The sequence below is a fragment of the Macrobrachium rosenbergii genome, chromosome 49 (genome assembly GCF_040412425.1).
Source record: "Macrobrachium rosenbergii isolate ZJJX-2024 chromosome 49, ASM4041242v1, whole genome shotgun sequence".
Taxonomy (NCBI): Eukaryota; Metazoa; Arthropoda; class Malacostraca; order Decapoda; family Palaemonidae; genus Macrobrachium; species Macrobrachium rosenbergii.
In genome coordinates, this window is record NC_089789.1 from 43,461,193 (window position 1) to 43,471,105 (window position 9,913).

The window sequence follows — 9,913 nt, forward strand, 5'->3', positions numbered from 1 at the left end:
AGAAGTACTCGACTTCTGGAGTGAAACAAGCCTGTGAAGGAATAACTTTTTTTTAGACAAAATCACCATTAAGCGACCTTATAAAGACATTAATCTGACATTTTAATATTAAAAAGTTAAAATAATCAAAACTCACCAGTCAGTATGCATGTTGCAGCAGTTCAAGCAGTCCATGACACCGGACAGGCAAGGCTTATTTTCAGTACGATACTTTTCAGTATAACGAGCCTGAGAAGGAGGAATTTCTTTTAGGACACCACTAATCGACCTTACAATCTTAATATTAATATTTGAATAGAATTTAGATAACTTCAAATTGTCAAAACTCACCTGTCAGGATGTACATTGCAACAGTATAGCAGCCCATGACAGGTGACAGGTAAGAACACTTAGCTGAAGTAACCTTTTCATTTGGCGAGTGTCAAGAGCCTGTGTGGGAAGATTATTATTTTAGAAGGCAAAACCACTTCAACTGATCTACCATTAATATTTGAACAAAAGGTCAACTTCATAGGTTTATGGAAGCTTAAAGAAAACTACCAGATAAAACTGTTTGGCTAACATACTTCCATCAACTTACCCAATATATGACGAATGTCGACAGTCTGTTTCCACACAGATGTGCATATCTGAGAATTCTAGTCATCTGGACGATCTCGTGAACCTGAAAATATAGGAAAAAAGACTTTACATCACTTGAAAACTACTTTTTTTTCCAATTTGATTTTAACTATATATTCCGCAGCTATCCTTTTGAACGAAACATCACAGTGATAAGCTGCTATTTACGAACGACTGTATACAGTATATTGAGAATTATTCAGTTGGACTTAAGGCTACAAGCAAAGGTAATTCTACAGAAAAGCTCCTCGGGAACTGTTTAGTACCAGCCCCTGGGGGATGAAAGCAAAACCAAAGAGCAAGTTCCTCAAATGACCTCGGCAAACGCCCTCCTATCTCCCCTGTACTGCACTATACATCCTATTACATATTGCCTTGTACACTAACGAAATTTGATTTATAAACGATTGTGTGCGGAGTTCTTCCCTAGAATTACCAATTTTTTTCAGTTCTTCCATAGAATTATCCAATCATTCACTAGCTCAAATTCCTCACTAAACCACAGTAGATTTAACCTGTTAGACAAAGGTGCGCTGGCGCGACTTCAGTGCTCACCAGAACTTACACGCCCACTTTACTGCAGACATACATAGCGAGTCTCAATACGAGAGCGGACTAACACCTTACATAGCTAAAATCCACAGCCCCTAATGACTCAAAATGACACGGCTCAGTCCAAAGGTCCTAAAAAAAACCCCTTAAATACAAATGCTTTAATATTTAGGCAGCTCGATATCAGAAATTGCACAGTACTTTATATGAAAGCCACTAATATAAAAAAACAGCCCTTAATATAAAAAAACGCCTTATTGCCAACACCCTCAAATTAAGAGCTCTTATTGAAATAAGATTAATCGAAATAAGACTAATCCAAATATAGTTAAAACTTAAAGGCTGAGACCTTCACAACTCACACTGAAAAATAACTGGATCGATGTACGACAATACATCGAGGTATTGAAATTTAGAATAAAGCAACACTACTTCCACATGGATACATTATCGCAGAGAAAGCTTATTACTTTGATGATAAACCTGAATCAGTCACCGGCAACTCATGCCTGAAGAATGACCTCAGACCTTTCCTAACTTCCATTCACTTTTAAAAGTCTTAAAAACCCTGTCTCGGCCTTATTTTATACGTAACTTCAAATCTTAACTTGAGCAACCTGCGGTATAACTGCAGACTACTACCGCGCCCCTCCACTTCGGTAACTCAGTTTAGGCGCAACATGGGCGCGGTGTTTAGTACCAGCACCTTGGGTACGAAAAGTACAAACAAATAGACGATAATTATAAAAAGGAGGCAAATATTTCGGTTGGCGACTGGCGGGAACCAAGTCGCGGCAGCAGTCTGCAGTTTACCACAACTGCTTTATAGCTGACTACGGTAGACAACTTTGAAGTATCAACTGTGCCTCTCCAGCTACAATTAAAATTTTCACCGTACGCAAGAGAAAATGCAGTTGAGAAAAACCAAACCGTGTATTAGTAAACAAACGTTTAGTTCAGCAAGCAATTAAAACTACCATCTCTCGGTTAGGTCTAAAACTCAGTGAATTTCCATTGAAAACTTGCACATTTCAAAAGCCAGAGTTTCATAAAAATCAGTTTAAAACTCCAAATCATTCACGATATTCTAAACGAGACAGGATCTACTTTATAGGTGAAAGCAGGGCGTTTATCGAGAAAATCTGTACCTTACCCTCCATAAAATACTAGAAATTTCATCCGATCACTAATGAGAACTTCCTTCAGTTACTACACAAACTAATGACTAATCGGACTAACTCAAGTAACTCAAAATAAATCCCCACGGAAACTGGTTGTGTACATCCTGGCCAACCTTCACGAGCTAGCAATCAGAATATAGAGTGATGATCTACATATGCAAGAGGTCTATTTGTAAATATTCAACTCCAAAACTAAAAAGGGGCCCTAAGAATTCAAAATTAGAAAATGTGAAAAAAGTAAACTACTAAACAGTTAACACGAACGAGGTATCAAAGTTATAACTTCCAGACGGTGCCTGCCAGAAAGGCCAAATTTAGTGGGCCAAATTTAGTGTCCCAAAAACTGGAAGTCAACAAAAAGGCCAAATTAAGTGTCCCAAAATCTAAGTCAACAAAAAGCAATTTTATATGAAACTACTAAGAATATTTTGACTACGTTTCCTCTAAGCCAGTAAACTTTGGATTACGTAAAACTATTCGTAAAGAAACAGCTGGATAACTAAGTACCATAACGTCATTGAGACTGGAAACATGGCTACTTTATATCTGAAGAGTTACGTTAATTTCACCGCAGATAGTTTATAAAAAAAACCCAGTTGGCCATAAATATCCCCCACCAAAAAGAGTCCTTGTCCGAACTCGGGGAAAAAAAGTACCAAAAGAACACATGAAATACCGGCTTACATACCTCGTCAACCTATCAATTCCACGATTGGATAAAAATGATTTTACCGAACTTTTAAAACTTATCCTGCTCAAGTTCCATACATATTGGGCAATTGATGGCTTGCTTGAAAAGCCCCAGTAGCATCCTGCGAGTTAGAAAATCGGAGGGGCAAAATCCAAACTTAACAAATTTGCAACCACCCAACACCATTTTCCTGTAAAATCTTCGCCATATTTTCCAGGAGCAAGGATTAAGACGGCCTCATCTGAACTGCTAACTGCAGAATACGACCTCGCTTTTCTTGTCTCCCAAAAATTGAACAAACACTGTATAACACTGGAAAATCTTACCTTGAAAATTTATGTAATTCGACAGAAAAGCTCCGCGGGACGCAGTGTTCAGGACCAGCCCCTCGAAAATGAGCTTAAAAGCAAACGAAAGACTCAGTTCAAACGCTCTCGCGGCAAATCCCTCCCAAATGCTCTCGCGGCAAATCCCGCCAAATGCTCTCGCGGCAAATCCCTCCCAATGCTCTCGCGGCAAATCCCGCCAAATGCTCTCGCGGCAAATCCCGCTAAATGCTCTCGCGGCAAATCCCGCTAAATGCTCTCGCGGCAAATCCCGCTAAATGCTCTCCTGTACGGCATTACATACACTTTTTTCTACTGTCATACTTATATTGATAAACGATAGCTCCGTGAGCAGCTCTTCCGTAAAATGACCGAAATTCCAACACCCAAAAATCTGTTCACCGCAAACCCATTTCCAGACCAAAAAGAATCAAGGCATAAAGGCCTCATTCAACCTCACAAAACGAATTTAAACCTAATCTAACCTTCTTGACCTTACCTTCAGACGACCAATTTTCGAGTAAAAATTGCACATTTTACTTAAAAGTTATAATCTCCAAAAACCAGATTTCGTAAAGATTTTTGGTCAAATCCACAATTTAAAGATTAATCAAATTTTAACCTTCAAAGACCAGATTATCCAAAGACTTCTTGGTCAACCGCACTAATTTCAACCTCCAATGACCAGATTTTCTAAAAAAATCTAATTTTAACCTCTAAAAGACAGATTTCCAAAATATTTTTTCCCACAATTAAAAACAATTTCAATCTCAAAAGACCAGATTACCCCAAGACTTCTCGGTCAAAAAAATAATTTTCAAAGACCATATTTCCCAAAGACTTCTCGGTCAACCCAACAAACAAAAAAAGCTAAAGTTAACCTTCTAAGACCATATTTACCCAAAAACTCCTTGGTCAAGCTCACGCTTATTAAAAAAAAAAATCACCAAAGACCAGATTACCTAAAAAACCTCTTGGAAAAAGCTCTTGGTCAAGCGAACGATTACATAAAACAAAACCAACGGGTCTAATAAAAACACAACTTGACCTTTAAACCAAATTTAACCACAATCCCGACTTTACCTTAAACTTCTTGAAAGGACCACTCCATCCTTCCAGGTGACCTCGGCGCCTGAGCACTCACAGACGATCAGGAAAAGACTGAGCCACCGGTAACCGGAAGAGTGGTTCTGCCAAAGAAAATCCTTCTGACCAATCGGAGGCCACGGTCATGATGGATGCAGGAGGATTTTTCTGTCGAGTTCTTTCACTGGCTGAAAGGCTTTGTAATGGATTCCTCCATTGGTTGGAAGATGGGAAGCAATTTTCAAACGATCTTCGACATGGGAGTGAAACTGTCTGGCTGATACCTTTTCCAAAATTGACTTGGGGGATCACCAAGTTCTTTAAAAATTTTTATTATTATTATTATTATTATTATTATTATTATTATTATTATTATTATTATTATTATTATTATAACATCTTAGGTATTATAGATCACTGTAAAAATCTTTAATACTTTCAATCTGCAAAACAACGTATTTATTTTCGGGTTGGCCCACGTGACCTTAGTAGTTGTGACACCAGAAAAGCCCCAATAATTGATTGACTGATTATTTTCTGGCCATCGGAGCTTGGGGGGGGGGCGACATTATACCATCATTACGTTTATTTTTATTGATGAATAACAATCAAAATAGTCTTCATATGGTGCAAATAGTGACCGAATTAGAATTTTATTTATTCATAAACTGTTCACGTTATTGTGATGTCTCATTATCACAATCATTATTGTCATGGTAGCGTCATTGCAAATGTGGCGAAGAGAACTGAAATGAATTTTAAAAATGATGAAACTGTGATTAGATTATACACGGACACATTATGTATGTATATACTGTGTGTGTGTATATTATATATATATATATATATATATATATATATATATATATATATATATATATATATATATATATATATATATATATATATATATATATCTAGACACGCCTATCAGTGATACGTACACAATAATAATAATAATATCAACACCAATGATAATAATAACAATAATAACAATAATGATAATAATAAATTCAAAACTGATTTGAAACTCAATCTTCCGCTGCAAAACATCGATCTAAAAACATTCAATAATAATAATAATAATAATAATAATAATAATAATAATAATAATAATAATAATGATCAAACTACCTTTCCACCGGGGGCCAGTTTCCTGAGGGACTCAGGTGAACTTGAACTTTAAGTTCACCTGAGTATTAATTATAGAAACACTCCATCACCGGTTCTGATTACCTGATAACTTCCCCCCCCCCACCCCCCTTTTACCTGGGAGGGATAAGATAAGGTTTAAATATTCAAGGCCTCACTAGGACAGTGACACTGATGAATGTACGTTGATAAAGGATTTTGGTGGGAGGGAGGTTTCGTGAGGAATGGTGGAATGTGTCGAGAGGAGCAATGGAATGTGTGGTGAGAGATGATGGAATGTGTAGTGAGGGAGACTGGAATGTGTGATGAGGAATTGTGGAATGTATGGTGATGAGTTGTGGAATGTGTGGTGAGGTATGGTGGAATGTACAGTGAGAAAGACTGGAATGTATGGTGAGGAATGATGGAATGTGTGGATAGGGAGACTGGAATGTATGGTGAGGAGTACTGGAATGAGTGGTGAGGAATTGCGGAATGTGTGGTGAGGAATTGCGGATTGTGTGGTGAGGAATGATGGAATGTGTGTTGAGGAATAGTGGAATGTGTGGTAAGGTGTAATGGAATGCTGATGAGGAATGGTAGAAAGTATGGTGAGGAATGGTGGAATGTATGGTGAGGGAGACTGGAGCGTATGGTTCGGAATGGCGGAGTGTATGGTGAGGAATGGCGGAATGTATGGTGAAGAATAGTGAAACATATAGTGAGGGAGACTGGCATGTAAGGTGAGGAATAGCGTAATGTATGGTGATGGAGACTGAAGTGTATGGTGAGGAACAGTGGAGTGTGTGGTGAGGAATAGTGGAATGTATGGTGAGGGATGCTGAAACGTATGGTGATGAATAGTGGACTGTATGATCAGAGATAAAGCACTTTAATGTACGATAAATCCAGAAAGGTATCATGAGAAATGTTGGGATGTATAATGAAAAATTATGTATCTTGTTTCTCTCTCTTTCTCTCTCTCTCTCTCTCTTAGGTCACGTCTTTCTTTTCTCTCTGTCTATCCACCACTCGTTCTCTATCCCTACTACCTCTCTATCTATCGATCTATCTATCTATCTATCTATCAACGCATTATGGCCGAATTCGGGTCCAGATTAGAGAGGGTCTTCCATTTCCTAATTAAGTTCTTGCCTCCGGACCTATGAATATGAAGGAACCGTTGGTTTCCCCCACCCCTTTCTCCTTCCCCCCCCTCCCCCTACTCCCTTCGCCTCCCCCCATCCCCCAAATCAGATAGCACTCAGAGATCCCTATTTGCATTTGGAATGAAATCGAAGAGTAAACGGAGATTTGCATATCACAGATTACACACTTGAATCGCTGCTGCTGTTCTTTGGTAGGATTCAGAACCCGCCCACCCCGCCCCCCCCCGTCCCACGTCCCACCCCCTCCTTTTTTTAAACCTCTGTTTGGTAATCTCCAACAATTGGGGTTTTGCGAATTTCGAGAATTTCATGTTTTTTTTTTTTTTTTTGCGAGAACTTCATGCGTTTTTTTTTCTAGGGAGTTTTTTTTTCGTTGTGGACGAACTGAAAAAAAAAAGTAAATAATACGCCGAAGTTTCTTCGGCGCATTCGAGCTTTCTGTACAGCCGGTAAAGCGTATGATTAAGGCCGCCGGAAATAGATCTATCTCTCAGTGGCATCCGTATAATGCTCTATGAGCCGCGGCCCATGAATCTTTAACCACCGCCCGGTGGTGGCTTGTCCTATATCACTGCCAGAAGCACGATCATGGCTAACGTTAACCTTAAATAAAAAAAAATCTACTGCAGCTAGAGGGCTGTAATTTGGTATGTTTGATGATTAGAGGGTGGATGATCAACATACCAATTTACAGCCCTCTAGCCTCAGTAGTCATTAAGATCTAAGGAGGTACAGAAAAAGTGTGGACAGAACAAAGTGCGGACGGACAGACAAAGCCGGCGCAACAGTTTTCTTTTACAGAAAACTAAAAAAACTGAATACTGAAGTTTCGACGATATCGGCTGTGTATATTTACCGTCAGCTAAAAAAAAAAAAAAAAAACGGACGATATGTCCTCAGAAGTATACTTGTTTATTATTAAGCGCAATATCCACCGTGAGGTGTTGGAAAGGCTGATGAGGCTGGTGTGGACCTGTGAACCCTCCCTAAACAACTGAGACAATTGCTATTAGAACAATTTACTAGTCTAAAAAAAAAAAATGAACAGAACTTCTATAATTTTCTGTAATAAATTTTTTCTTACTTACAGCGAGAAAGCCGAGTAAGAACGTGTAAGAACGGTTAAGAAAGTGTAAGAACGGTTAAGAATGTGTACGAACGTGAAAAACTTTAAAAACATGTAAGAATGTGAAAGAAGGCTTACGAACGTGTAACACTATGAATGAACGTATAAGAACGTGTAAGTATATGAAAGAACGTGTAAGAACAGTAAGAATAAGAGAGAAGGTTCAAGAATGTGTAAGAACGTGAGAGAAGGTTCAAGAATATGTAAGAACGTGAAAGAAGGCTCAAGAATGTGTAAGAACGTGAAAGAAGGCTCAAGAATGTGTAAGAACGTGGAAGAAGGTCCAAAAATGTGTAAGAATTTGAAAGAAGAGAATGTGTAAGAACGTGGATGAAGGTCCAAAAATGTGCAAGAATTTGAAAGAAGGTTCAAGAACGTGAAAGAAGGTTCAAGAATGTGTAAGAAAGCGGATGAAGGTCCAAAAACGTGCAAGAATTTGAAAGAAGGTTCAGGAATGTGTAAGAACGTGAAAAAAACGTACAAGAACGTCTATGCGAACGTAAATCACTGCTTCAGAAGAGAAGTGAGAAAAACACATTCCCTGTTGTAATATTTCTTCTTTCGCGAAGATAAAATCCATGTTGTCTTTTTCTTTTTTTTTTTTTCATTCAGCCTGTTCGTTTTCTTTCCTGATTGGCAGTTGCATTTTTCAAGGCGGACGTCCGTGCAAACAAAGACAATGTTTGTTTTGTTTTGTTTTGTTTTGTCTCTCGCCCCTAAAACTCATAAACGCACCCCTCCTCTCCGCTCACTTTTGTTTTTGTTACTAAAACGTACCCTCACAATGGCGTTGAGGAAGACAATTGGAGAGTGAGAGTTGATATATATATATATATATATATATATATATATATATATATATATATATATATATATATATATATATATATATATATATATATATATATATATATATATATATATATATATATATAACAAGTTTCTGTCGCTATAAAGACTGAAGTCAAGTGTTTTCTAACGCCAGAAAATAAACAAACATTTGCCACGATTATAAAGGAAAATTCACCATCTTTCTCCAGGATAAGCTGTTCGTTTCTTCTAGCTGAAAGCGTCAACAGGAAGAACCGCAATAAAAACCTGACATTTCTAGCGATTCCCCGTCTCTATTTCATCCTCTAGCCTAGAAAAAGATTCTGACTCTCGGCTTTGTGCTTCTCCTACGGACAAAAACGGCAAAAACAGCTTTGTGATCCGAGAGAAAATATTTTACTTATATATTTTATTCTTGCGTGGGTGAGAAGCGATGGAAGTAAATGTTTGTTTTTACAAACTGCTGTCCATCTTAAAAGCATGTTTTTACCTGTTCTGAGCGCATCCTAAGGGAAGCACACACGCACGCAGACACGCGCGGGCAAAAAGGGTGGGCGGAGAGAGAGAGAGAGAGAGAGAGAGAGAGAGAGAGAGAGAGAGAGAGAGAGAGAGAGAGATATGCCTCTAAATCAAATGTTAAAAAAGGCTCTGTCGTAGGATTCCTTGGCTAGAATTTGACCGAAATAAAATAAATAAATAAATAAATAAAGATAAATAAATAAATAAAGAAAATTAAGATATGGAGTGATTGAAGAGAAGGGTTATGTGTCTAGCCGAAGTTCCAAGCTCTCTCATAGGCCTACGTTTGGCTGTGTTAGGCCTATGAGGCTCTAAAGATGCTGAATACGTATGTATTTTATCTTTTACTCTTTTTCAACATACAGTTGAAATGAGCATATTGTTACGGATTCTTATGCCTGAATAATATATATTTATTGTTTATATACATACATGTATATATATATATATATATATATATATATATATATATATATATATATATATATATATATATATATATATATATACATATATACATACATACATACATACATACATACATACATACACATATATATTATGTATATATATGTATGTATGTATGTGTGTGTACATAGCTAGAAGGAATATACTAATGATGAAACTATCAGGACAGAAATTATTGCCAAGGAGGATTTAGCATGAGGCTCAGAATGTCC

General features: G+C 37.5%; 1 long non-coding RNA gene across 1 annotated transcript; it reads right to left on the minus strand.

Annotated features, from left to right (window-relative positions):
- Positions 1 to 136: 136 nt before the first annotated feature.
- Positions 137 to 4,542, minus strand: LOC136832316 (uncharacterized). Its single transcript, XR_010851165.1, has 4 exons — positions 4,455 to 4,542; positions 581 to 664; positions 331 to 429; positions 137 to 228 (listed from the first exon to the last, which is right to left on the minus strand). It is a non-coding gene; the product is annotated as an uncharacterized lncRNA (long non-coding RNA).
- Between the last annotated feature and the right edge of the window lie 5,371 nt (positions 4,543 to 9,913).